At 46.1% G+C, this 26450-nt stretch overlaps 1 long non-coding RNA gene across 1 annotated transcript in view; it reads right to left on the bottom strand.

The window, feature by feature from the left end:
* The window catches only part of LOC146395715 (uncharacterized), a 46227-nt gene extending 20547 nt beyond the window's left edge, over positions 1-25680 (bottom strand). The window contains exons 1-2 of the long non-coding RNA XR_014830833.1: positions 25543-25680; positions 12115-12154 (exon numbers count right to left, since the gene is read on the bottom strand). This is a non-coding gene — a long non-coding RNA (uncharacterized LOC146395715). The remainder of the gene's footprint in view (positions 1-12114; positions 12155-25542) is intronic.
* Positions 25681-26450: the final 770 nt, after the last annotated feature.

Raw genomic sequence — 26450 nt, 5'->3', positions numbered from 1 at the left:
CTGTACAATAATTTTCTTTCAGCTTGCACTAGATACGCAATAAATAAAGCTCACTTTGTGCTTTTAAAAAAAAATTAAGAGCCGCAGGAAGTCTTACCAAGCAAGAACTTGGTGGAATTTGAATCGAGCTTCCAAGAGCCACCTACATAATCCCGCTTCTGTGTTTCCATCAATATCCTTCTCTGGGGACAGTCTTGCCTTTGGGGGGATGAATGGGCCGTAAGGCGAGAGAGGGCCCACAGCCACGCCGGGACAGCTGGTCTACCTCCGACTTGATGAACCACCGCTAGGACATCCCCGATACGCGGCCCCAGCGTACTCATATGTTTGCTAACCTGATCAATAAGAAGATTGATAAGTCCTCTACTTGGTTAAGTTAATCTTCTTATTGATCCGCCCAGCCGGCATATTGCTTTTGTTGGGCAGCGTCCCTCTCCTGCTTCCCCCGGCACCTGGCCGCCCCGGTTGTCTGGTGCCGTCAAGAAGAGAAATAGAGCCATACTTCCTACGTTAAATGCTTCCATTACATCAGGATCATCTTTGCCTGCAACAAATATCTCCTAGGGTAGAGGATTGATGACTGGCAGGTGCCTGACTAATTTTTCTGTGGGTGTTAGAATATTGATAATGATTTGGGCTGTTCCCTGCGCGTAGATTTTAAATGAATAAAAGTTACAATGGAAGGGAGTTTAAGTGTCTCTCAGTTATAGGGCCCGGAGCAAAGACCTTAAAGAGCAAGGCACAGGCCCAGCCTACTCCTGTTTTGTTCTTTTTCTGGGTAAAGATGGATGAAAGGCAGGGCAGGTGGAAAGTGATCTTATCGGACAGGAGGGAGCCAGACGCAGGTGAGGGGGTAACGGTGAGAACCCACAACGAGAGCATCTCATCCGAACCAGCGGACCAGGGGCACTCAGCGTCCACACTCCCACCAGGTGGTTGGGGGCAAGTCCCTCACCTCCCATCACCTTGGCAGGTCCCTCTGCGACCTTGGGCAATCTCAGTGACCCGTGCCCCTGGATGTTTTGAGAATGAATGACAACAGGCTTCCAAATGGCTCCATACCCAAGAAAAGCTGAAACTAGAGACAGAAGGCACTGCTTTGGGGGGAAGAAGGGTGCTTTAATGCCTGGCAGTGCCAGGGCCTAGAAAGGGGGGGTCACCTGCTGGCCTCAGGTGTGACGGGGACTGGCAGCCAGGGGTCCTGAGGCCTCCGTGGAATCGCAAGGAAGCGGTTGGGAAAGAGCCTTGGAGGAGAAGTCTCAAAGGCTTTGAAACGCAGGCAGCAAAGTGGAATGTGATGTTTTACCTAGAGAATCCACAGTGGACGACACAAGGCCGCAGAGTAGCCTTGGGTGGCTGGGCCAGGGGAGTGACGCGGACCAAGTCATCTCTGGTGGGTGGGTGGGTGCGTTAAAAGCCCCCTGGAGGGAATGCAGGACTTAGGGGAGAGGAACACGTGTGGGGGAAGATCATTGTCCTCCATGTATAAAAAGCCGACCATTGGAGTTCCCGTCGTGGCGCAGTGGTTAGCGAATCCAACTAGGACCCATGAGGTTGTGGGTTCGACCCCTGGCCTTGCTCAGTGGGTTAAGGATCCAGCGTTGCCGTGAGCTGTGGGGTAGGTCGCAGACAGACACGGCTTGCATCCCGTGTTGCTGTGGCTGTAGTGTAGGCCAGCAGCTACAGCTCCGATTCGACCCCTAGCCTGGGAAACTCCATATGCTGCGGGAGTGGCTCAAGAAATGGCAAAAAGACAAAAAATAAAAAGGCGACCTTTCAAGGGAATCAGGGTCTCCTTCCCCACTGAGACCCAAGAAGGCACTGTCAGGAGCATCGGCTGCTCAGATAAGTGGGGGCTGAGCTGTCAGGCTTGGGGGCAGGGGTCCAAAGTTGATGGAGGAGGAAGAGCACAGCAGAATTTCAACAGCTGCTTCTGGGGCAGCAGGTGTGCAGGGACCCCTTGCTGGTCATGTGCACCTGCCTCTTGTCCAGGGCGTATCAGTGGGGCCCCTGGGAAAGCACCCCCACGGCCCATGGCCAGGATTTGCCCCTCTGAATGCCTGTGATGCCAGGAAGGTGGCCAAGCTCCCACTTGCTCAGGGCGAGCCCTCTTTGGGGCAGGGCCTTGGCTGAACACGGCATCCTGTGGGTTTAAGCGCTTTGGGGAAGACCCTTAGTGGGCAAATGAGAGTGGGTTTGATCTTACCTCCTCCATCAGCCCTCCCTGACACCGCCAACCCCAACTCCTCGCCTCAACAGCTCAGTCCTCCCTTTTCAGCCCCCCGGCCAGCCGGCTTTGTCCACCGCAGCCCTGCTGGGAGATGGCCACGTTAACCACACGGGAGCTCCCCAGCCACCTCTGAGCACCTCTCGAACAAGGCTCTGCAGCTTTATGTCCCCCCTCCCGCCCGCTTTCAAGGACAGGTAGTGGTCATCAGTCATACTTGCTAAAAGATATTTTTACTGTTATTAACACGCAGTTGATTTTACAGTGTCTCTTCCGTTTCTGTTGTACAATAAAGTGACCCAATCATGCACAATTCCTTGTGCTATAGAGAAGGGCACCATTGTTCATCTGTTCGAAATGCAAAATGAAATTTGAAGAGATGAGCCAGGCTCCACCCAGAAACACCTGCCCTTCTCCCCCCCCCCGCCCCCGCAACAAGCACTGGGAGGCCAACTTGAGCTCAGCTTCCCGGATTTGCTTTTCCGAAGTCTAATCTCAATGTATGGGTATTGATTGACAGCTGATGCTGTAGAGGCTGCTGTGGCTCAGGGCTGCCTTTCATATTTTCTGCCAGGACATGCTCCTGATTTGGTCACTATTACGACACACCTGTGTGAAGAAGGCCACCACCCACCTCGGGCCTCAGGGGGCAAAGGCACAGAGTGTGTTCTCCCATGGGGCTCCAGACCCTGGGGGAGCTCAGATCTTGCCCGGTGCCCAGCAAGAACCCACACTGTCCCTTGGGGCTGCAGCTCCCGGTTAGAATGTCAGTGCATCGGGGACAAAACCAGAACTGCACATCAGGAAGTTTCCAGGACAGCAGAACTATGGCTGGTGCACAGGTTCCACTCCTGCCGGAGGTGGGGTGGGGGGGGGGTGCGAGGCTTTACCCTGTGGCTTCTAACCCAACAAGGAGGCTTGGTTAGAAATTCTCTCTACCACTCAGACCACATAACTAACGTTCCAAAGTGGGAGAAGTAGAATCAGGGCATTTGATGAACCTGAGATGTTCGCTCAGCTCTGGGTTGTTCTTTCTAAGGGACGAATACAGCTTTCTTTAAGTAGGAGGAGGCTTTACATTATCAGTTAGGATGGAGGCCAAAAGCAGAGGCTGGGAGACAGCGCTGCTGGGAACCATGGTCTGAAGATGGAAAGATTGGGCTGTTTTAGGACCCTCACTGCTCTGGAGCTCAGGAAGCTCCAAAATCCTCAGAACTTCATTCCATCTTGCTCAGCCCGGATCTGCAATGATCTTATTCTCACCGCAGGACCTGAACAAGCACGGCTCTGAGAACACCTTTTCTGCCACCCTCATCAGATGAAAAGAAAAGCAGAATCAAGGGCAGAAGCCTGAGGCCCTGTGAGGCCCGCATGGGTCCAGGCTCCGTGCGCCCAGTCCCAGAGCCAGCAGAGCCCTGTCCTGCGCTGGCGACCACTGAAGACTGGGGGAGCGCCTCCTTTTAGGGGAACAGGGCTCAGCAGAGAGAGTTATTTAAAACCGGTTCTGGTGATAGATCCCTGATTTCTTTGCAAGTGTTTTTGAGTGACAGGCAGGTCCCTATATCCCTTTTATTTCTGCAAGTTAACTGAGGTTTCTGCACTTTTTGCTGAAAAGAAAAGAAAAATGCCCTCTTCTTGGCACTCTGGGAAATCTTTCTGCACAACATTTGCAGCCGAGAGCTTGAGCGTTAGTCCTTTTTACTTGTCTTTTGTGAAATATCAATACTTTCTTCTGAATCTGAGAAATCCCTGGTGGACCAAAAGTGGGAAAAAAAATTAAAAAGGAAGAGAAAGGAAAAAAAAACCCTCCCTCTACTGTCAAGAGAAAAAGAATTCGAAATCTTTCCAGGGCAAATGTTGGATGTGATCCTCTTATTTCACCTTTGGATAAATTCTCACTTCAAGCAAAACTATTTTCCTTTGAAACTGCTATTATGCAGACACATACCAAAATCACTCAAAAGGAATGTTTTGCATGGGAATAATGTGATGCAGCTAATGTATTCTGACAGTCATCAACACGCTGGACTTCAAATTCCTTTCATTTCTACGTGTTCTTCTTTCCATAGGTTGGCCTAGGACACCTGTCCCTAATTAGTGCCCAATCTTAGATCAGTGGTTCTCTATCAGGGAAGACTTTGCCACCCCCTGGGCACATGTGGCAATATCTGGTGACACTTGGGTTTGTCACACTGGGGAGAAGGAAGCAGAGGCCAGGTATGCCACTCAGCATCCTGCACAGGACAGTCCCCCCCAAAGAATGAATTGTTTGCCCCCAAGGCCAGTTGGGCCAAAGATGAGACATCTCCTTAGACCATCGTGGCACCCTGGCCAGAGAGCCTACCAGACATCCCATGTGATTCAACCGAGAGTGTCCACTTTGAACAATGCAATAAGTGCCTATATCTGCACACCACATATTGCGCTTGCTAACTTATTCATCCAGATTACAGCTATACTGGGTCCACTCTTCATGAGGGTGCTCCTGAGAGCCATCCAGAGGGGCAAGACAAGGACAGGTGACCACCACTAAACTGATCGATGTCCCCACAGACGATCCCTCAGAGGGGGCCAGGGAGCAGCCTGAAGAATATCCATAGGTAGTTCTAAATTAACAGGAGGCAGAACACAGGGGAGCTAAACTTGGAAACCAAGAACTGAAGACTCTGACATGCCTGCGGACAGGACAGAAAACCATTACCAAATCCTTCTCCAAAACAAACACAATGGTGAAAGGAGCTGGGAATTCTGCTCCTGAAAAAGATGAAGAGAGAAGGGGTCCATCGTGAAGAACCCAGACCTAAAAAGACGGGTTAGAAAAATAAGCAATGAAAGGACACTGAAAAATGGAAAACACACCCCACTGGAAGTTGAATGATGGTTAAGTTTGATGATCTAGAAAAAACAAAAGTATAGCTAACTATATTTTGCTTTCCAGTCTAGAGTTAGTGTTAGTAAAAAAACACAGACTTCAGTGTGTGTGATTTGAATACATAAACCACGCCCACAAAGAGGCATAAATCAGAGGCCAGCAGAGGCGTCTGTGAAGTACATGATGCTATCTAGTCTGGTGTTTAGGAATGAGTCACTTAACACGAGGCTGGAGAGTTCATACACAGCATAAGCAAACAAATTCCATTTCTCACAAACACACGACATATATGAACCCAATGCACAGAGTTTTCCATAAACTGTGGCCCCTACCACATGCTTGAGGTACAAGTTCACAGTGATTACCACGTGAGAGCCTGTGGAAACGTCTTGTTTCTTCTCCAGCTCTGCAACAAAGACAGACCCTGAAGAGATGTGAAGACACACTCATTATCAGTGCCTTTTATCATTTGGTTGTGGGAGCCATAAAACTGGTGATATTCTTTATCTTGGTGTTACTATTTTCCTACAACTCAGGGAACTCCAGAGGAAGCTTAAAGACCTTTGGAAGGATTTCATTATAGTGATTGAGTCTGTTGTGTGTGTTCTCAGCTCCAAAAGGGAAAAATGATTGTTAGTTGTGTTTTCAGAATAAAAAGGGAAAGATCATTCTGTGTAGGGTGGTTGAATGTACAGGGGCTGGCATCCACTCACAGTGTGCAGAGACCTTCATGGAGAAGGGGTCATGTGGTGGGATCGATGGTGAGAACTCCCGTGGGAAGAGATGGGAGAAGGGGCCTTCCAGGCTGGAGTGGACACACGGATGCAAACCCAAGGAGGAAGAAGAGTTGAGAAAGGCTGGGAAGTGAGCATGATCTTGAGTAGCTGAAGCTTTGGCGACTCGGGCAGAAATAACAGGAAGTATGTTTGCAGTCTCTGGGGATCTTGACGGGAGGTACTTTGCACACTTGAGCTAAGACGTCCACAGAGCGGACTGGGAACCTGCCTCAACTGCCCCACATCCTCCCCTGCCCCCAGCCCGTGGACCTGTGGGGTTGGGGGCCTTCCTCTGTGTCCCCACGCCAGCTTCTTCTTACTCGGACCTGGCTGGGGTCCTCAACTCTGCTCTCCCTGAAGCAGGAAATTATCGAGACTGGGAACCTTACCTCAGTCCTTTCTGTTTCCCCAGAAGCCAGGCTCTGGGGTGAGTTAAGCTCATTTCATTTAACCAGGTCCCCTCCGCTCAGTGTCACCCCCAGAGGTGAACAGGCAAAGAGCTTCATGGACACTTGATTTCACTATTATTGCTGTTATACCCACAGCAATCTAAGGAGTTGCCTTATGAAGTTGCAGACTATTTAGACCTACAGAAACATTTCTCCAAACCTAATTATGAATGGATATCTAGCACACAAGACAGAAATACAGCTGCTTTTGCTGCCATGTAGAAGAAAGCTCTCAAATTCTCAGAGACCTCCCTTGGGTCACCTCCAAGGAAACTCAGGGCTCTGCAAACCATGGACCACCCACCCCCGCCACCTCACTGAGGCTAATCTTCTCCTACAAATGAGAAAGCAAGGTTCACTAGATGCCAACAAAATTCTCTACAGATTCGGGTCTCTAGCTATTTCCCCATCCAGACCTTGGCAAATATGTGCATCTCATAAACACATACGAAAAAAAATTCTTCAATTAGTTTCATTCACAGACAACTGACAGGAGAAAAGGATGTGACTCACAGAACTTTATATCTATTACACAACTTGGCTGCAGCACAGCACATGTATTATCATATTGACTGACACCAACTAATAAACAGTATTACAGAAATAATGCAACCATAATAAATGAGATTGGGTCCAAACCAAGAGACTTTGGAAATGAATACTTTGTTAATTATGACCCTATCTATAAACATAATGAACAAGGTAGAGAAGCAATTTCTAATTTATGATATTGCCATGATTTATACATAAAATTGCAAACAATAAATCCAAGGAAATTATATAAACAATGAAGTCTTGCTCACAATATGGTGTTAGTCTTACATTAAAACATTATAAAAATAAATTATGTAACTTTTCAGGGGGGAAAACAGGAACAATAGGTAAAGCAGGGCACAGTTCTTAGTGAATTATACATACATAATGAGGTATTGGAAAAGGCAGTTGGTGCAACTAAAAGGCAATTACATTATTCTCCTTACCACTCCAGTTAAATAAAACTGGAATTATGACTTGTCCTCCGGAGGATTCAAACTCCAGCACCTTCGGCTAACGTCAAAGGTGGGTTTCCAGGTGAGCCCTTCAGTCACGGCTGGTGTCAGAAGGTGGTAGAGAGGCTTTGGGCCCTGCCGATATACTCACTTCAGGAACCCACTAAAGCGCTTTGGGGATTAAGACCCTACCATATCTGCGTCCACAAGGGCTCAACCACCCCTGACAAGAACACCCACGAGGATGAAGAAATCAAGAGCTCTTACAGGATAAGATGGGACGATGGCTTGGCTCATGTCTGCCCTGATCTAAGTAACAGGATTCGGATGGCCTGTGATGGCCAAGATAAAGCTGGCCAGTCTCCTGAGTCTCCTGGGAACCACACATCCAATCCTCAATCTCCAGTGAGGCCCACACTCTCTTACTTAAGCCTGTAGTTCAAAAGGTGAGCTATGCACCCAGTCACGTGTCTGTCTGTCAACCAAGCATCTCCAACTGGGTCCCATACCATGACACTTCCCACACAACACTCTACCCTTCATTGCACACAAATGTCCCCAACGCAATGAGTAGAAGGAATTTTAGGGCATCACATGCTTATATTAGAAAATAAAAATTCTCAGAGATCCCATTGTGGCTCAGCAGAAACAAATCTGACTAGCATCCACAAGGATGCAGGTTCAATCCCTGGCATCACCCAGTGGGTTAAGGATGTGGCGTTGCTGAGGCTGTGGTGTAGGCCAGCAGCTACAGCTCCAATCTGACCCCTAGCCTTGGAACTTCCATATGCCATGGGTGCAGCTCTAAAAATACCAAAAAAAAAAAAAAAAAGAAAGAAGGAAAGAAAGAAAAGAAAAGAGAAATTCTCTAAAATTAATGACCTGAGCTTTCACCCTAAAGATCTTAAAAAAAATAAAACCCAAAGTAAACAGAATAAAGAAAATATTAAAAATAAGAGCAGACATCAATGAAGTAGATAGAAAACATAAGTAAATAGAAGAAACTCAATGGGATAAAATTTAATTTTTTAAATGAATAGAAGTTTGATAACGTATTGGCAAATCTGAAAGGAACAAAATGAGATTATAAATTAGCAATATCAGAAATGAAAGAGAGGATATCCTTACAGATCCAACAGAAAAATAAAAGAATATTAGGGAATATTAGGAACAAATTTTCACCTGTAAATTTGACAATCAGAAGTGGAGAAATGTCTTGAAAAACATAAAATACCAAAAAATCACTGAAAAGAAACAGATTACAGCAATAGTACCATGATGATTTAACAAACTGAATCTGAATGCTATTTAAAAACCTTCCCATAAAGAAAATCCATGTGCAGGTGGCTACAGTAGTGAATGACCTCAAATATTAAAAGGAAAAAATAATACTAATCCTGCACAAACTCCTCTGGAAAATAAAACAGTCTTGATTACTTCCCAGCTCATTTTATGAAGCTAGTCTGAGCAATTCACCAAACACGGCAAAGAAAATAAAACCACAGACTAAAATTAATATCAAAGCTTTTAGCTGATTGATTCCAGAAGTCAATTAAAAAGATAATAATAAAGAAGGGTTTATTTCAGGGAGGTCACTTTTTGTTTTTAACATTTGGATGTCAATTAATGTAACTGACTATATAGCAGGCTAAAAAAATAAAATAAAATATGATCACCTCAAGACATGCAGAACAAATTTGAAAAGATTCAACATCCATATATGATTTTTTAAAAGAAAGAAGCCCACAGAAAATAGAAACAAAAGAGAACTTCCTCGTACTTTTTTAAATCAAAAACAAAACAAAACAAAAAATCCCAAAAAACCTCACAGCAAACTAGGAATAGAGGGAAACCTCCTGAGCCCATAAAACACATTAAGAAAACCTACAACAAACATCATATTTTCGGGCAAAACATGTTTTTCATCCATAGGTGAGACAAGATAAAAATTTTTGCTCTCATTCTCATTCAGTATTGATGATTCTAGCCAAAGCAACAAGGCAAGAAAAAGAAATAAAGTCATATAGATTGGAAAAAAAGAAATGAAACTGTCTTGATTCACAGACACTATACTCATTTCTGTAAAAATCCTAAGTAATCTACAAAATCAACTTCTAGAATTAGTATGTAAGTATATCAAGGTTAGGATAAAAGTTCAATATTTTTAAATCAGTTGTATTTTTAAAAAAGTACTATTTACAAAAATATAAAAATATTAAGTCTTTGAGTAGAATTTAATAAAAAAAGTGCAAGATTCAATATTGCCAATATATTAATTCTTGACATATTGATTTATATATAAATATATGTTTATATATAAACAAATTTGTATGAATATACATAGAAATATATAAAATATATTTAAATATTTATATATGTATATATATTTAAGATATATTTACATATAAGTCAATCAAAATCCTAGCAAATTCTGTAGAAATCAACAAGCTGATTTTAAAATTTATGTAGAAAGCTGATGATCTAGAATAGCCAAATCAAAATTTAAGATTAAGAAAAAAGGTGTAGGACTTATAATACACAATTTCAAGCATTAGTACAAAGTAACTAATTAAGACAGTCCAATAATGACATAGGGAAACAAAGTAATGAAATATAATAAAGAATTCAGAAATATATCTACATATATTTGCTCAATTTTTGACAAAGATGCCAAGGTAATCCAAGAGGGAAATGACATCTCTATAAGAGATGATCTTAGAAAAACTGGATAACCATGTGGGAAAAAAAAATAAGCATCTCCCCACAATAGTCACAAAATTAATTAGAAATAATAATGTACCTAATTGTAAAAGCTAAACAATGAAGTTCTAAACAAAAGTTCTAGAAATAAACATAGCAAAAATTCTTTATGACTTTGAGTTTGGCAAACATAAATCATAAAGGAAAAAAGATCCACAGAATTATATACACACACACACACACACAGAGGAATTTCAGCCATAAAACAGAATGAAATCTTGCCATTTGTGATGACATAACCCTGAAGGCATCAGGATAAATGAAATAAGTCAGACAGAAAGACAAATACTGTACATTTTCACTTATAAGTGGAACCAATAAAAACAAATGAACAAAGATAACAAAATAGAAACAGAGTCATAAGATACAGAGAACAAACAGGGAGTAGATGGTGGGAGGAAAGAAACAGGTAAGGGAGAGTAAGAAGGACAAATGTCCAGTTGCAAAATAAAAGAGTCTGGAGTATGAAATATACAGTGTGGAGATACAGTCAGTAACTATGAATATCTTTGTATATGACACATTGTAACTAGACTTATTGTGGTGATTGTTCTGAAATGTATAGAGATATTGAATCTATATGTTACCAAATAAGAACTAATAGAGTGTAGCAGGTGAATTTACCTAACAAACAAACAAATGCAAAGAAAAGGGGATCAAATGTGCAGTTCCCAGAAGCAGGGGGCGATGGGAGAGGGAATTAGATGAGAGCAGTCAAAAGGTACAAACTACCATATGCAAGTAGTAAGCATGTAATGTAAAACATCACCAGTTATAGCTAATGCTCCTGTATGCTACCCATGACTGTTAACAGACTAAATCCTAAGAGTTCTCATCACAAGGGTACTACTTTAATTTTGGGTCTAATGCTCCTGTATGCTACCCATGACTGTTAACAGACTAAATCCTAAGAGTTCTCATCACAAGGGTACTACTTTAATTTTGGGTCTAATGCTCCTGTATGCTACCCATGACTGTTAACAGACTAAATCCTAAGAGTTCTCATCACAAGGGTAACCTTTTCTTTCCACTTTAATTTTGGGTCTGTATGAGGTGACAGATGTTCACTAAATTTTTTGCGATAATCACTTCATGCTGTATGAAAGTCAAACCATTATGCTATACATTTTACACCTGACACAGTGCTCAATGTTAAGTTTATCTCAATGAGACTGGAAGAAAAATAAACAAATAAAAATAAAACAAACAAAAACACAATTAAAAAATTAAAACAGGAGTTCTCATCATGGCCCAGCAGTTAGCAAACCTAACTAGCATCCATGAGGATGTGGGTTGGATCCCTGGCCTTGCTCAGTGGGTTAAGGATCTGGCATTGCTGTGAGCTGTGCCATAGGTTGCAGATGAGGCTTGGATCCCACGTTGCTGTGACTCTGGTGTGGGCCAGCGACTACAGTACCAATTGGACACTTAGTCTGGGAACCTCCATGTGCCATGGGTGCAGTCCTAAAAAAAGACAAAAAGACCAAAAAAATAAAAATAAAATTAAAACAAAATTAGGAAAAGCATAGTCCTATACCTGTTTCTTCATCTGACCACCTATTTCTAAAATTCCCAGAGAAAATGCTATAAGCTCAGATGTTCTCATTGCTAAACTCTTTTACTTATTTAAGAAGGAAATAATATCTCATTTTTATAACCGTGTTTGGAAAATAAAGAGAAAACATTATGCGGCTTGTTTTGTGAGGCCAGCAGAAGCCTGACATTAAAACTTGTCAAAGACACTATAGGAAAGAAAATTAGAAGCCATTGTCTCTCATGAGCACAGATATAATAATGCTAAACAGTAGTAAATTAGTTTCAACGATATAATGGATAATGCGTCATGACCAAGTGAAGCTTATTCCAAGAATGCAAGGTTGGTTTGACATTTGAACTTCAAACAACGTAATTTGTCTTGTTAGCAAGAAGGGGAAAACAAAAAGCACATGATCAACTGAATATATTCAAAAAAACTACTAGAATTCAACACTCATTCACTAAAGATGAAAAAAAAATTTTAAATAAAATGAAAATATCTCACCAAACTTAGAACAGAACTTCCTCAGCTTCATAAGAAGAATCTGTAAAACATAAACAGATAGCATAACCCTAATGGTAAATTATTAAACACCTTTTCTCTGAGGTCAGATACTATCACCCTCATATTTCACAGGATACTGGAGCTCTCATTGAGATCAGGAATAAAAGGAAATAAAATTAAAATGTATAAAGGTGGGGAGGAATAAGTAAAAGTGCCATTTTTATAGGTGGCTTGATTGTATATATCAAAAAATACAAGGATCCACAAACAAATTATTGAAATTAGAAGGCAAATTTTAGCAGGTTGCTGCATATGGAGTTCATGTATAAAACCCAATTGTATTTTTATATACTGGTGACAAATAATTGGAAACTAAAATAAAATACAAAAAATATTCAAGTGTCTATGAATAAGCCTAACAAAATATCGCAAGACCACTATATGTATATAATATAAAGCCCTGCCGAGATGTTAAAGAACATTTAAATCAATGAAGAGCTATTCCATGATCTTAGATTAGAAGTCCCACTTGCGTTCAGAGGCCAATTCTTCCTAAAATAATGAAATCCAATACATTCAATACAATCACAATCAAAATCTCAGCAGGCATGTTTAAGAAAATTGATGAGCTGATTCTGAAATTTATACACAAATATAAAGACTCTCAAATCCAATATAACCTGAAAGGACAAAAATGCATTTACACTAACAGAGATTGAGGTTACTATAAAGCTATGGAGATCAAGAGAGCAGGATTGTCAAGGGATAGACAAATAGATCGTTAACACAGAGTGGATATTATAGAAATCGACACACACATATGCAAATCGCCTGATTTATGAGAGAAGTATCAATGCATTTCCCTCGGGAAAGGATATCCTAGTCACTAAATAGCGTTGAAGCCATTATATATCAACCAGGGAAAAAATGATCATTGGGCCCTCACTGGCACAATACACAATATGATTTTATAAAAATGATAGGACAAATTATAAGGGTAAAATATTAAAATCTCATGAAGAAAACATGAGAGATTAACTTTAGGTCCTTGGGGCAGATCAAGGCTTCTTAAATAGAACACACACACACACAGAGACTCACACACACAATGATAAAATAAATAGTGATCGCTCAAATGTCATTAAAATGAAAAAAACAAAACAAAGCAGAACAAAACAAAAACTTTCATCGAATACTCCCTTAAGGACAATGAAAAGACATGTCACAGACCGGAATAAGGCACTGGCAATACAGCAAAAGATTCTTATCCAGAATGTATAAAAACCACCTGCAAATCAGCAAACCCCCAAAACCAAATTTTTTAATTGACAAAACACATGAACTGTCATCACTTCACAAAAGAGAATATTCTACAGCAAATGTGCTATGAAAATCTCAATGCAATTATGTATCAGTTATATGTAAATTAAAGCACATTGAGAGAGTAACCGACGCACACCCAGAACAGCAACAACAAAATGAAGACCAAGGGGGCCGGGTGCTGGTGCGAGTGGAGGAACACCTGGGCCCCTTGGACAATCCTGGTTTGAGGGGAAACTTCCCAACTTTGGTTTGGCTCCATCTCCCAAAGATAAACACGTACCTACCCCAAAACAACTCCTAGACACACCCAGGAGAAATGAGTACAATTGTGCACCCAAACCTGATACGACCACACTCCTCACACCCCAGCTGCATTTATAACGGCCCAACACGGAAGTAACTCAGTGGTCACCAGCAGGAGGATAAAGAAGTTCTCTTTGTCGTACGTAGAGAGGAAATACAAAAAGAATGAACTATGACTCCCAGAATCAACACACATTGGCCAAAAGACAGACATGAAGAAATGCACATTCTAAGAGTCCATTTATAGGAAGTTCCAAGGACCATACGTGATGGGATGGAGATACCTAGGGGGTGGGGAACGTTGTTTTATTCGCTAGAAATTCTCCTGAGATTCCAGAAAAGTTGAAACTCTTGATTTGGATTTTGTATAAAACCCACTGAATTGTACAATTAAGACTTGTGTATTCTGGAGTTCCCGTCATGGTGCAGTGGTTAACGAATCCGACTAGGAACCATGAGGTTGCGAGTTCGGTCCCTGCCCTTGCTCAGTGGGTTAACGATCCGGCGTTGCCGTGAGCTGTGGTGTAGGTTGCAGACGCGGCTCGGATCCCGCGTTGCTGTGGCTCTGGCGTAGGCCAGTGGCTACAGCTCCGATTCAACCCCTAGCCTGGGAACCTCCATATGCCGTGGGAGCGGCCCAAGAAATAGCAACAACAACAACAACAAAAAGACAAAAAAAAAAAAAAAAAAAAAAGACTTGTGTATTCTACAACACATCCATGCATATGTGTGTGCCTGTGTGTGTGTGGCATGCGTAAGGATGTGGATTTGCATGTGTGTAGGGTCACTCAAAATTTTTGGCAGAAATACCTGTTTCTGAACGTGTATTATTTAGATGGAAGGCAACTCCTTCCATGCATTCCTGGGACTGTCTCCCCTCTCGGCTCCGTGGGGAAGCCCAGGGCTCTCACTTCCACTAGGACTGGAAGTGGTCCTGTGGTCCTGGGTGGTTAAAGGGGTGGTGGACTTGCTCAGCAACCCCCACGGCCTGGAGGGCAGCCGGCTTCGCCTGTCCTCACCTTGCTTTTGCCCCAGCTCCCACCAGAGCTTGAATGCCTACCAGGAGGGTTTCCTACCTCCCACGCCCCCAGACTCACATCTGAGGGGTGCCCTGTCCTCACGCTCCACCCACCCAACCGGCTGAATCACAGAGTTTAGAGAACAAGGGCAGAGCGAGGCTGGAGATGCCTTCAGGAAACGGCTGCTTCCACAGTGAAATGCAAACAGGTGACACAAGGACCGCCAGGCTTACGGCCTCATTTCTTTTTTTGCGAATCAGAGTGGGAATAATACAATAACAAACAAAATCAAAGGACCCCGTACCTTCTCTCCCTCCGGTGGGAACCTGCTTCTAGCCACCTGGGCTGCCACTGCTGTTCTGTACCCTCTGTGGACGTGCTGCCCCACGCACAGCACCACGCGGAGGGCACCTTCCATGGACAGCGTGGTGCTCCAGTCCCAGATGCTCCCTGGCTACTCTGAGGCACCTTGTCACTCCCCGCTGTACCCCATTCTTCCTCTAGAAACAAGTGAGGTTTGGTTCATGGAGCTTTCTGGAATGGCAGAGGCCCTGGAGGTTTGCATGCACCTGTGCGCCCGGGTCCCCTTCTCCCAGGAACTGTTTAGGAAAGCACTCGTTCCTTCTTTTCCTACCTACATGGCATTGAAAACACTTTGCCTCTGTAAGCCTCGAATCCACCTGCAAAACAGGAGTGATTATACACACGTGTGTCAAGATGAACGGCAAGTGTGTAAAGTGCATGGGGGTTCCCACCCCCGGTGACCATGTGTGCACGGCAGCTGCTGTGGCCTCTCCTGTGACTCGTTTTCCTGGAGCGGAAGCCATTCCCCAGAGTCAGTGCGGAGTGGGGTCGGACAGACCCCTGTTCAGAAAAGCCTCTGTGTCCTGGAAAAAGGGAAGCTTTCCCGTGGGAAATGACTTCTCCCTGCCAGAGGGCCCTTCTCCTCTATTCCTGGAACTCCAGCGGCCCCTGCCAGGGGGCTCACTGCCATGTCCACACAGTCCTGGGCCTCTCATCTGAATGTCTTGTCAATGTCTCATCCCCCTTCCTCCCATCAAATGCCCCCCGCCCCACACTAAAACAGATAAACCCAAACTATGGGCAAGTCCTCCCGGGAGCATCCTTCTCACGTTCCCATTTATTTCATGGGAGGTGTCCTGGTGCAAATTTTGAACACGTGGTACCACCCATGCCTTTTCCCCTCCCAAACCCAGACTTCCTTGTCTACTGGTCAATCTATCCAAGTTCGTCTGTGCTCCCTGATCTGTGGGTCACCCTTCTGCTCCAGGCGCCCCTCACCTGGGCTGGACGTCTTGTCTTCAGCTTTTCTACCCCAGCCCTTCCATCTGATGCACAACATGCTTCTGCCCGGTGAGAAGTACCTGGCTCCATGCGCTCAGCCTGGGCCAGACCCTCCCTCCCTCTCCAGCTCTCGTACTTATCCTTGAACCTCACCTCCCAGCACGACTGTGCTCAGCCTGGCACACCCCTTTCCGCCTCCTGTAAGACATCTGCATCCTGCCCCACAGCTTTGTGTAAACTGCTCCTTATATTCAAATGGGGATGCCAGCCTGATGCAAGCATATTCTTGGGTGTAAATTAACCATCAGGCAGGAAAAAAAAATCCATTTAATCAGAATAAATTCAATAGGAGAAATGTCTCTAAGGGCCCAACCTTCTGATTTCAGGTAGCTGGTATTGACAAACCAGTGGACAGGTGTCAGCTAAAAGGGGCTACACTGCATTCGTAGGGCAGGCACCAGGGAAGCCAAGTTCATACAGCACTGTAAGGTGGAAAGTCCCCTCCAGAGCGGGACATCTCTCTTCCTTCCTCCCTGATGCACTGGGAAGAGAGGCAGTGTGCTTAGCTATGCTCAGCCACTGGCTCCTCGTCTATTTAAATAAAGATGTTGGCTAGAATTCATCTCTGAGGGGGTTTCCATTCACCTATTACCAATCAACAACTTGGGGGCTATAATTCTGCCTCCTAGAACCCAGGAGGTGCCTGCAAGGACATGCCATGTTTATTGTGGCTAAATGTATTCATTCCACATTAAATAATAGAGAAGGATTTTCCTGGGAAAGCCATACAGGACCCCTACGTTGGTGACCAGGTACCAACCCTAGACTGCCTCTCCCCCCCACTGGTGGCACTGTTCTCCTATCAGACCACAGCTGTCTTTTCTGGACGCAGGGAGGTGAGAATGAGCTTGCTGGTGCCTCGTCCTGTGTTCCCACCCAGAGGAGCAGGTGGCAAGACACTGGTTCTGCTGGTCCAATGAGGCTCAGGAAAGAAGTGCTACTTGGAGGTGTATTTACATAATGAGCTCTCCCCCAAGGTACAGTTGCATGAAGCTGTCAGGTGCAGTTCCCAGCGTGCAGGTCAAAGTTCATCTGCAGGTGAGGCTGACCCTTCATGGAAGCCCCAGGTCCATCTCTAGCAGCTGCAGGTACTTTTGGTCACAATGTCCCCAAATCTGACCATCTCTGTTGGGGCTACAGTGATGAAACACCAAAGATTCAAGGGCTTAATTTATTTTTTTAATGGTTCTGGAGGCTGGAAGCCCAGGGTCAAGGTTATGGCAGGTGTGGTTCCTGGTGAGACCTCTCTTCCTGGCTTGCACATCTCCTCGCTGCATCCTCACGTGGTGGGGGGAGTTCCCCTTCCTCCTACAGAGGACACTAATCCTACAGGACCAAGGCTCCACTCTATAACATTATTTAGGCTTAAGGACCTCTTTAAAGACCTTATTTCCATGAGATGTTAGGGCTTAAACATGCATCGGAGGGATGACATAATTCAGTCCACAGCAATGTCCTCAAAGGATGCTTAAGTTCACCTCTCAATCTTCCTGCCCAATCCTTGGCCTTTCTGCACTGTTCTTCATTTCCACTCTTATGGGTTAAGAGTCACTTTAGGAGTTCCCATTGGGGCCCAGAGGGTTAAGAACCTGACTAGTATCCATGAGGATGCAGGTTCAATCCCTGGGTTTGCTCAGTGGGTTAAGGATCCAGCATTGCTGTGGCTGTGGTATAGGCTAGCAGCTGCAGCTCCGATCTGACCCCTAGCCAGGGAATTTCCATACACTGCACATGTTCACACACACAGATGCATGCACACGCATGCGCACACACACTCACAGATGTCGCCCTGCACCCTCCTCCCGCAGCCCCTCCTCCCGTGCTGTGTGTGGCCCTCGGGTCCTCTTGCTCTTCGATTTCAATCAGAGCCTGAATTGGAGAATGACATGTAATAAAACGAGACCATCCTGAAGGTAGGGCCAGGTCTCCCCTTGGAATTTTCAAGTGAAAAACTTCGTAAAATGATGAAATCATCCTTGATAAAACCAATAGGAAAGAGAGGCTAAAATAAGAAGACTTGGGAGTTCCCGCCGTGGCTCAGCAGAAACGAATCCGACTAGGATCCATGAGGACGAAAGATCCCTGTCTTCAATCAGTGGGTTAAGGATCTGATGTTGCCGTGAGCTGTGGTGTAGGTCACCGACACGGCTCGGATCTGGCATTGCTGTGGCTGTGGCTCTGGCGTAGGCCAGCGGCTACAGCTCCAATTCGACCCCTAGCCTGGGAATCTCCATGTGCCATGGGTGCAGCCCTAAAAAAAAGGCAAAAGACCAAAAAAAAAAGATTTGGATACCCTTCAGCTATTTTGAATTTCATGGAATCTACAAGTCATTATTCCATGGTGGCAAGTTACAAAAAAAATTGTGGTTAAAGCATGGATTCTTCCCCAGAAGAATCTTGACAAGTCTGAGAGTTCTTATTCAGATTGACAGCAACCATTTCAGAGACACCCCCTCCCCTTGCTTTCCTTCTTTCTAGACTGTCTGTGCCCAGGCAGTCTATCTTCAGCCACCGTGTAAAATCACACACATGGGACGGCCACTGGGGAAACACGTCCCCACACGTGCTTTCATACGTGTAGGTCTGTGTATGTCCCTTGTGTGCTGAGAGGATGTGAGGTTTCCACAGGAAAGCCATAATCCTTGAAGGACGACCTCTAGACTTTTGTTTTTCCTTTTTTAAGATTCTATGTGTGTGTGTGTGTGTGTGTGTGTATAACTGAATCACTTTGCTGTACACTTGAAGCTACATTGCAAATGAATTATACTGCAGTAAAAAAAAGAAAAGAAAAATCCTCAAAAAAAAAAGGCCAAAACACAAACAAAAAAACCTAGTCCTAAAAAAAAAAAAAAAAAAAAAAAAAAAAAAAAACAAGATTCCCTAAAATGGAAGGAAAAAAGCTAACCCTATATTTTAGGTGAATTTTCTTTTCTTATAAAACTGAATCCAAAATTTGAACAAAACATCCCATTTACCTGGCTGTCATTATTCTGCTCATCCCCGAGTTTGCCTTAGTTCCTGCAGTGGCCTGAGACCGACCGCGTGTACAGGTAAGTGGGCTTTGACTGCAGCTCAAGCTCTTTCAAGAAAGAAGGTCCCGGTATCACTTTGTGACGAGTGTTGGTTGTGTCTCAGATGCGGGTGATTTATGCACGCTTATGTGCTCATGCCTTCAGCCAGCAGGTGTTTGCGGATAACTCATTCTAGGCCAGCCCCGCCCTCGGGGGCGGAGGAAGTATCCGGAGCTTCTACTGACCAAAAGCATCTGCATCCCAGTGACAACACTCAGGACAGTTTGGGACGACTCTGCCCACGAGAGGCTTCCGAAAGTCCTGCCATGATTGAGTACACTGTTCTTTCATGGTGCAGACACACACGCACACACATTCACATGTGCACACACACACACACACACCTTGCATCCTGCTGCTCCTTCTTCCCTTTCATCCATCTTCAATCAGAAAGTTTTGTCCCTGGTCAAAAAATATTCTCCAAAGAGAAATACTTGCCCCAACGACACGCAGTGGGATGAAATTATAAGCAATCCCAAGAGGGCAGCTGGAAACCCTTCCGAACCTCACTTCAGAAACTCTGCTGGACCTCCGTCGGGCCCCGCACCCAGAGCAAAGCAGGACCCGTCCACGGAGATGGCTGGCTTGTGTTTGGAGTTGGAGATTCAGTTGTGGGTTAGAAATCAGCCTTGAGACAGTGTCATCACACCTCGTATGCTGCTCGTCGCTTTCTTTTTATGCATAGAAACGCCGGCCTTGCTCGCAGTGGGGCAGAGCCTTGAAACAGCAGGCTCCCTCCATTGGCTGTGAGAGCAACGTCTCATGTGATGGGACAGCAAAGCACCACAGTTGAATCTTCAGCATGAAAGTTTAAATTCTACAGACACCAGTTAAAATCTAATCATAGCACGAGAAATTACATTGGCCGGAGTTGCAATTTTTATGATAAACAGCGGTATGATTCCATCCTTGGAGGGGAAGTAGGATCAGCTAAATAAACCATAGCACAGAGTACTTCAGATGGTGGGAAATTTTTAAAGGACCGAGGAAGCACAGTGCGATGGGGGGAAGCCATCCCAGAGGCCACAAGGACGCCACTGTGCTCCCAACTGGTAAGTCGTGCCTCCTGACCTCCGGGCATGCGGCTTTGGATGCATAATTTAACTGTGAATTCAGACCGAACGGCTATACCAGAGGGCCTTGCAAATTGACATGACATCCAGGCTGTACCAAAAATTCAAACATAATGCGAAGGATTCATATTCGAGGACAAACCTGTTTCATTTCAAAAGTGTAAACAACCATCCTTTCTGGGCATGTGTTTAAAACTTGGGACTCTTCAGATTGAAGGCATCTTTAAATTATCATCGTCTCAACAGTGAGTATGCCTGCTGTGATGTTTCTGGGGGCTCCACATTCCGGTAGGATCTCAGACATGGCTTCGGCATCCTCTAGAGATGCACCTGCCATAACTAGTCCAACCACAACACCATCCTCGTCACACTACTTCTATAACCTTTCCATGAACAGGTGGTGTGTAAGCCACTGCCCAAACAACTATTTTCTCAGGCCTCCAGGACCCCAATCATGGAATTGAATCCTACAGCAAACCGGAGAGCCTTCCCCTAGTTAAATATTGCTGATACCAAATAAGGCAAGGAGCTATTGCCCACTCAGCATCCAGGCAGCGCCAGTAGGTAGGATCTTCCACTGACCTGGAAGCATCAGGAGACTCACTGGGGCAAGTCTGTCCAAATTAAGAGCTGGCAAAACATTAGTCTCTCAATATTACATTCCAGGTTCCTCAACATTTAAACATAGAATGATAACATGGCCCAGGACTTAAATGGCTAGGTGTACACCAAAAAGAACTGAAAATATACCCTCAAATATTTGTACACAGAACTGTTTGCAGCAGCCCTATTTACAACAGCCAACATGCAGAAGCAGCAGAAAGGTCTATCACAAAACATAGCCCATCCACCCAGTGGAATATTACTCGGCCATAAAAAGGCACACCACACTGATACATGCTCCAAAGTGGATGAACTTCAAAACCATGATGCTAAGTGAAAGTAGCCAGACACAAAGGAGCACAGGTCACAGGACTGCATTTATGTGAAATGTCCCGTATAGGTTAATCCATGGAAACAGAAAGCAGATTTGTGGTTGCCAGGGGGTTGGAGGAGGGGGAAATGAAGAGAAACTGCTTGATGGGTGTGGGGTTTTATTTGGGGATGATGATAAATGCTCTGGAACTTGATGTAGATGGTGATTTGCAGCATCTTATACAGCTGCCTCTGACTGTACATATTAAGTGGTTAGTTTTATGGTGTGTGCATTTCACCTCCATTAAAAAAGAAATCTGTTTCAAGGGTATGGATCCTCCACCTCCGAGGCTGGTAGAGTCACAGAGGACGCCTCTCAGTCTTGGCCACCAAATGCTGGCTCTGGAGTTGGACCCATCGTGGTCCTGTCCTGCCAGAGTGTTTTGCTGTTGTTGCCATCGCGGTTTTGTTGGTTGGTTGGTTTATGTCTTTGCCTTTGTTTTACAGAATCTCATACAGCTCACACCGTCCCCGGACAGCTTGCCTTTGCTCCTGAAGCCAAGTCACGCACAGCAGTTTGCTGCCAGCGTGAACCAGAACCTAGCTTCTCAAAAGTCTACGGACGCGGAAGCAGAGGATGGAAACAGTATTTCCAAAGCAAGGGTCCTTGAAGACCTGCAGGGACCACCACAAGAAGAATGAGCCAAGGACACAACAGGACGGCGCCCACCCCCGGATGCATGGAGCTGCAGCTGTGAAGGCACAGCGGAGGAGACAGCTGGACAAGTGCTCAGCCCTGCATGACTGCTTCTTGCAAAGAGGTCACATGGACACCAAGAAGCTGCCGAAACTTGAACTTGACTCTGCAAAGAGTCACCTGGACAGACAGTCATCCTAACGCCCAGAGTGAATGCCAGGGTGCCTCGTCGCTCTTGGGGCCGGAGTCAGGGACAGTGACAGCCTGTCCTACAATGTTAGGACACAGTCCTCAAATCCAGGAAAAGCCTCTCCATGAGGATGACTGTGGACTTGCTCAGAATGACAAGGGACTCCCAGCCGGGACTTTCAGCAGGGCCCCACCTTCCCTGGACAGGAGCGCAGAGGTGACACCCAAGGAGAAACAGCGCAGGTAGGACACATGGCCAAGGGTAGGAGGTGGAGTCCTGGATCCCCCACCCCCGCCCCCGCCAGCAGTCCTTGCCCCTCATCTGTGACTGTGACAGTGGGCGGCAGCCACAGAGCTTCTCCACTCCCCACAGCACATGCCGCATGTGCCAGCAGCCACCACGGGCCCGTGCCCACTGCCACTGTCCTTCTCTTCCTGCAGAACCAGGCGCGGTCACACCTGCCTGGGCTCTGCTTCCTCTGCAGGTGGTTTCCTCTTTCTGTCCCAGCTGGAGTTTGCTGCTCTGCTGTCGCCCACTCCCCTCCCGCCTTTACTGGCATTATTATTATTACGATTATTGAAGTGGAGCTGGTTACAATGTTGTTAGTTTCAGTCCTGGGACGAAGTGATGCAGCAGTACATCCGCATGTGTGTACATACATTGCCTTCTATAGTTGTCACTGTTGCTTTATCACAGGAGAGCGAATACAGTCCCTTGTGCTACACAGTAGGTCTGTTTTATACACAGCACGGGCATCCGTTAACCCCAAACGTCTCCCCTATCCCTCCCCCTCCCCCTCTGGCAACCACGCGTTTGTCTTCTGTGTCCGTGAGTCTGTCTCTGTAAATAAGTTCATTTGTGTTGTTTTTAAATGCACATGTAAGTGATATCAAATTGTCACCAGCCCACTCCCAGTGATGACCAGCGGCTTTGGGCAGCGACAGACGTGGGCCGGTGCCCCCCACCGCCCCCTCCCGTGCACCGAGCCAGTCGCTTCCTGCATTATCTCCCCAGGCCTCCAGCCCATCGAAGGCGTGATCAATACGTTTGCTCCTGGGGGAGGGGGAGCCCCAAGGAGGCCTGCCCAGCGGAAGCCTCGCAAGCAGGCACTTAAGGTGAAGACTGTATAATTAAGTGGAAACTTGCTCCCAGCTCCCAGGGCGTGGGCGGTGTGAGCACCCGGGCCTCTCATTAGCGGTAAAGAGCGCCCTGGCTGGCCGCTGCGGTCAGGCCTCTGGTGGCCCCTTTGTCGCCGCTCTGCAAGGGATGCACTCTTGGTCGGAGCCGGCTTTGCCAAATGTGATCATTTTAAAAGCCGTGAAAGAGAGGGAGCTGGCCTAGGGGTATACACAGCCCCATATGCCGCGACAGTGATACAAGTGTAATTCTAGACTATTGGAGTGACACATAAGATCATTTCTGCCCCAGAACATGAGACAGCTGAGGGGATTATGCAGGACAGGCTGTCACGCAATGAAATTTTCAGAAATCTGTTAACCCCAGCTCAGACCCAGTGAATATTTAACACTGGGGGGAAAAGGGATATTTATTAACTATAGAAAGATAGACTCAAGAAGCCGGGCAGAGGAAGGTGAGAGGGGCATACAGGCTTGATGCCCCCAGGAAAAATCAGGCAGGGTTGTGGACAGAATGGACGGGAGGCTGAGCCCGGGGGAAGCTCACACTTGGGGGTGGAAAACCGCAGGGGGCCAGGCGTCTAGGGAGCCCTCTCAGGAGGGCCCCCAGGGTCCCCTGCATCATTAAGGGACACTCAGTGGGGGACATCGCCGGTGTCTTGGGCTGGGAAAGCCCGGTGCTTCTGAGATGGAGGGAGACAGACTTTTCCTACAAATGTTTTCTTTGTGCAACAGAAAGCCATGCTGATTGCAGGACTTGGACCATTTTTAACCGTGATGGAAAATAATGACAGTTCTGACTTTGGGGGGACACAAAGCTCAGAGTCACAGACGGTGAGACAGAGCAGAAAGCACCGGCTGCTGGCCGGGCCTGGCGACCACAGGAGGACCGGGAGTGTCGGTCACCGCCCGGCCCCGGGTTACAAGAGCGCAGGTCCCTCACCCACTGGGCATTTGGGGTCAGTTCAGTAGAGACATCACATTGGGCACTGGGCGTGCCTTCCCCTCTCGTGGAGGAGGAAGGGTGGCAGAGAGAGTGTGCCTGGCAGGGGCTGGTCATGGCTGGCTTCCCGGGGCCAGGAGGGAAGTGGGGTACATACGGGGGTTGCCCTATTTGATGCTTCAGGAAGGATGGGGGGACAAGACAGGGGGTCCCCCTCAGCCACACCGTGGACCCCCGGGGGCTCCCTTAGACAAACCTGCCCCTCCCGCATCACCTTCTGGCGCCCTTGTCCAGGGAAACTCAGTCCAGAGGGAGGGAGGACCTCAGCCCGAGGGTTTATAATCTGAGCTAGCTCCTGTCCAGAACCTGTCCAGGCTACAAGGGCCGCCCCTCCAAGACCCATGGAGACTAAACCACCTCAGGCAGCATTCAATGGAACAAACTGTTTCACCCAATAAATCCCTTTCCACATCGATTCAACCCCTGCCTCGTCCTAGTTAAGGTGACTGATTAAAAAAAATGAATAAATAAAAAAACTTGAGACCAGATATATAGGGACACAAAACTCAAATATGTGGCCTTCCCACCCGGCCCCACCCCAGCCCCAGGACACACACACACACACACACACACACACACACACAGCAGCAGCAGCAGCAGCAGAGAAAGGAAGCTTTGGCCAGCTTCTTAGCAAATCGCTGAGATGATTGAGATAACGTTTTGCCCAAGAGTGTCACAAGGTCATGGAAAAAATATGCTTCTCCAACCCACCCCATCTGAGCACCGGCTCCCAGCGTAAGCAGAGCCCAGGGCGCGCGCAGCAGAACAAAAGCAGCCCTCTGCTAATTGACTGAAAAATCAGCCAGGTCCCCCCTGGGAGGCGCAGGGGGCTGCAGCAGATGGAGGCTGCCCAGGCGCCCTGCTCAGAAAGCTACTCCAAACCTGCCGGGGTCTGCCGCAATTATGGGTCAAGCACCGCTGTCCCCAGAACCCCCGCCGGGCGGCCGAGAAACCCTGCACCCGGAGAGACCCTCCACGCTGCCCCCCAGCTCCCGGGGTGCGCGCGGTCGGAGCTGGGGGTAGGCTGGTGTGCGGGTTGGTACCGTTCTATTTTTCAGACTTAGCCTCTGGACCAAACAGATGCTTTTCTCTGCTTTCTTTGCTTCCGCTGATCTGAATTAATTTGATTTGTGCGTCCCAGGCCCCAGCTCTGGATCTGGTAAGTGGGCGACAGAAGTGGCCCAGCATTTGCTCATTGCAGACATGCAGTGCGCCCGTGCGCATGTGTGCACCTGAGTCCATGCTCGCGCGTGTGCACCCAGGGCCCCCCACCCACCCATCCAGACACACACACACACACACACACACACACACCTCTCCGAGGATAACTTACCCACACTGACCAGGATGATTTATTTGGAGAAGAAGTAAACCCCTGTGGCCACCACTGGTTTTGCGACTTGGACGTTCTAATCACAGCTCTGCCCGGACTCGCCAGTGCACCTGACTAGGTCTAACCAAGCCCTCTCCTGAAGCCTTGGAGGCCTGGCACTCTGGGCTGTTTGAGACACTGTGTAAACCAAATTGAGAAATAAACGACCGAAAGCAGAGTCATTCTCCTTTGTCTTTCATCAGAAAGAAAAAAATCCAGCAAATAAACAAAGCGTTTTATTTCAACCCCTAATTTGAAAAAAAAAAAAAAATTTGCGTTTGTCACATAATCCTCAGAGTTGAAAAGACTTCAGTTTCACCTGATATTGTTAATTTTACAACATTAAAAGTACACATCACAAAATTACTGATTGAGACACAGTATCTCACATGGAGCGAATCCCTTCCTTCTGGTTCCGAGTTCCCAGAGAAGGCGCTTCGTGGGGAAATTCTCAGCTCCACTGCTGTGATGTCAAACCAGTCAGAAAATCCACCCCGGAGGGAAAATGAAGACATGCAGGCCAGTCTCCATGCAGCTGCTGATTTTATTTTTCAAATATAGGACACACTTTGTATCTTTAGGCCTTTCCCTATGATTTTTATGTATTCCTGCAATAACAGCAAAATTTAATAATTTACGTTGTCCAATAAAAATTAGATACCTTATAGCAATTCTAGAGAAACTAACATGAGAGAAAATCACCCACAGTTTTGCAAAACATTTTTGTCACTTTGTCTATTCCTTTTTATTTATTTTTATTTATTTTGGGGGGTCTTTTTTGTCTTTTTAGGGCCACATGCATGGCATATGGAGGTTCCCAGGCTAGGGGTTCAATCAGAGCTGTGGCCACTGGCCTACACCACAGCCAC

Source organism: Sus scrofa, chromosome 16, assembly GCF_054392235.1.
Source record: "Sus scrofa isolate SSC_HxYL_T2T_F1_AM1 chromosome 16, Sscrofa_HxYL_maternal_Yorkshire_Landrace_v2.0, whole genome shotgun sequence".
Classification (NCBI taxonomy): domain Eukaryota; kingdom Metazoa; phylum Chordata; class Mammalia; order Artiodactyla; family Suidae; genus Sus; species Sus scrofa.
The sequence above is the reverse complement of the archived record's forward strand: the minus strand, read 5'-3'. Positions and strand labels throughout refer to the sequence as shown.